The 3,077-nt window shown below is 40.5% G+C and overlaps 1 long non-coding RNA gene across 1 annotated transcript; it reads left to right on the top strand.

Annotated features, from left to right (window-relative positions):
• The first annotated feature begins 1,279 nt into the window (after positions 1–1,279).
• LOC119293798 lies at positions 1,280–2,643 on the top strand. Its single transcript, XR_005143218.1, has 4 exons — positions 1,280–1,423; positions 1,755–1,888; positions 1,998–2,196; positions 2,547–2,643. It is a non-coding gene; the product is annotated as an uncharacterized LOC119293798 (long non-coding RNA).
• The last annotated feature ends 434 nt before the right edge of the window (positions 2,644–3,077 follow it).

The raw sequence follows: 3,077 nt of genomic DNA on the forward strand, positions 1-3,077 counted from the left end.
ATTATCCTAGAAGCTGTGTCAATTTTTCATCAATTTATAACACAGTAAGGTAGTGAATCATCTTTGTAGACTTTACCATGCCTAGATTGGTTGACTTGGATCATGCGTATGTCTTAAACTTTTAGAAAATTCTCACTTTTTATGCTAGGCTCATATTTGAAGATACAAGTTGAGGTGTGTCTTGGGACAGTGTGACTAAAAAATGAACCTTCAGTTTCTGCAATCAGAAGAAAAGTGAGTGATTTTTCAATGAAAACATAATACTTCTGAGCATAAGCATGATAAAGTGCAGCAACTGACTTGGCTTATTGTTTTGGAAATCGCAACCGATACTCACCTAATTGTTTCTGAGATCACTGGTGTTGTTACTGCCTCCAGAAGCTGCAATCTAAAGCCTTCTATAAGAATATCATCACAGAGTAGATCAAAAAGTTGGAGCGGCGAGATAACAATACTGATTGGTTGGTATTAACTTTATAAAATAAATTGATTATTTTGTCTAACATATATTGTTGCTAATGTGTTCATGCATTCCTCAGATTTTGATATGCTGAAAATTTGCCAAAGTTGAGTCGCCAGGAACTTGAAGTAGCGTGTGAGGATTTTAGCAACATAATTGGCTCAACTCCGGAGAATGTAGTCTACAAAGGAACAATGAAGGATGGACCTGTGGTTTCTTTCATATCATTATTCCCCCTTGAAGGTCATTGGACTAGCCAGCATGAGCTCTTTTACCAAAACAAGTTAGTTCATTTGTCTAAAATTGCGACTCAAAAACACCTCTTAATTCAAATAAAATGGGATGAACATTGTAGGTTATTGATATGGCAAGGTTGAATCATGAGAACATAGCAAAGTTTCTGGACTATTGCAGAGAGAGTGACCTATTCTCGAGGATTTTAGTCTTTGAGTACGCATCAAATGGGACCCTATACGAGCACCTACACTGTAGGTCTATCTATTCAGTTTCTTTATGACAGACTAAATATTTGCATTTTCTGTGTGTCGTAGATTTGATCTCATTTGTTTTCTTCCTTTAGATGGGGAAGCGGCCCAATTCTCTTGGCTCAGACGAATGAAAATAGCCATCGGCATCGCCAAAAGTTTAAGGTATCTGCACACCGAGTCGCGGCCTCCTTTCGCTATATCAGAGTTGAAAGCCAATTCAGTATACGTTACAGAAGATTTTACCCCCAAGGTACTTACATGGCTTTTCTGTACAAACAAACTTTATCAAGGCTCATGACTTGACAGAAATCATTCTTATGAGCAGGCTGACGACATTGTCTACTGAAGCCCCACCGGTGACGCGACGGGAGAGCTCCAACCTGTACGTGGGTGTGGGGACGCAGATCCGCGTCGCCAGCCTACACAAGGCAATGGTCAACGCGCCGACGCAGGGTTCATCATCTGTCTTCGTCAGGTAACCAAAGTGATCCACCTTTCCTCGTTCTCATCAGATCCATTTTATTGTGATATTGCATTTAAGTCAATCAATTTTTATGATTCTTTCAGTGTTAAAGAAGATGAATTTTTACCTGAATAAATTGCGTGTATAGATATGTAGAGGATGAACTCAACAAGCGGATCTTTCAAGGTTAATTAGATTTGCACATTTTATTAAATAGATGCAATGGCATAGCACCATCAGTATCATGTTGCACTCACATGTTGTTCCAACAGCACCATAAATGCTGCCCAGAATTGCCAGGCCTTCAACTTTTGCTATAAGTTCATATGCTGCTCCTTTTCAGGTGACTTTCCATGCGATTTTTACTTCTAAAAATTAGAAAATACCTTCAGATCAAAGCAGGGGATTTGTAGATTTCTGGGTATTGTTGCTACTCCATCTCCATCCAGCTTACGGTCTTTGGTCACTGATTCTGAGGTACGACATTGTTATACTTTTATGTTAAATCCCATTTAGCTCAACACTGTTAACTAAGGGTAAATGGTGGCTTTCTTTTTGGTGACAACCATTGGGAATGGCTGAACAGGGGACGGCCAGGATTACAATGAGGGCGAGACGTTGAAGCTGGCGTCGGCAACTGTGACCACAACTGTGACATTAACATCGACCATGGGAGCGAGGCGTCAGCCCTTGACATAGACCGTGTTGGCCCCTTGTGTTTCTGTCCAGCCGTGCTCCGGTTCCGGCAGCTCCCATTCCAGCCTATCCCTTCTAGGAGCCTTCAGGTGAGCGAGTAACTTCCATTCCACCGAAGCAGACATCTAGAGGTTCCACTGCTTGGGCGGAAGCTTTGCTGGATTGATATGCATATGCATTTTTCATCCTCTCTTAATGCAAGCCATGAAAATAGGTCTCTCTCAGTTACCACATATTTTAGTTTTTTCTACTTATTGTCATCTCTACTTTCTTGTCAAATTAAGCAACTAATAAATGAATGTGCATAGACCTAGCATTTTTGCACTCAGTTATGGGGCCATATATATGTTAAACCAAGACTAAGTGTGCTCTGCTATTCGGCAACTTAATGCAGTCTCATCTGACAATTTCATTTCTAATGTTGCTTTTCTCTCTCCAGATCGCTAATGATACTAAGATTGCATGAGTCCATGAAGCAAGCAATAATCTATCTCAAAAAATTGTGTCCAAGCATATAACGGTTCATCAATTTTTGAAATCTGACTATGGCTATGTAGCACGCTGAAAAGACAAGAGAATAATGCATGTAAGGTTTTGACTATGAGTTTCGTGAGTTAGCAAAATTTTGTTCTCATGGATAACTGTAAATATGAGAAGTTTTTACATCTTTTTACTGATGCAGGCATATGTCCGAGCTATGCTGTCTCCCACCTCGAGCTCGGCGCTCTCGCATGCAAGGCTAAGCTATCTCCACCGACTCCTCTCAAATGCTACATTGAGTTTAATCATGATGTTCTTGCCGTTGTTGCATTTGAGAGGGGGAAAGAACGTCAATTTTGCTTTTTAAAGGGAAGATAAAGAAGTATGTTATTGATGGGATATGGACCCTGGCTTTTAGCGATGATCAATGTTGCAAGGCAACAGAGGCCATGGTTATTGAAGAGACGAAAGCTCTAGCAAAGCTCACTTG

Source organism: Triticum dicoccoides, chromosome 4B (genome assembly GCF_002162155.2).
Source record: "Triticum dicoccoides isolate Atlit2015 ecotype Zavitan chromosome 4B, WEW_v2.0, whole genome shotgun sequence".
In the NCBI taxonomy this organism is placed as follows: domain Eukaryota; kingdom Viridiplantae; phylum Streptophyta; class Magnoliopsida; order Poales; family Poaceae; genus Triticum; species Triticum dicoccoides.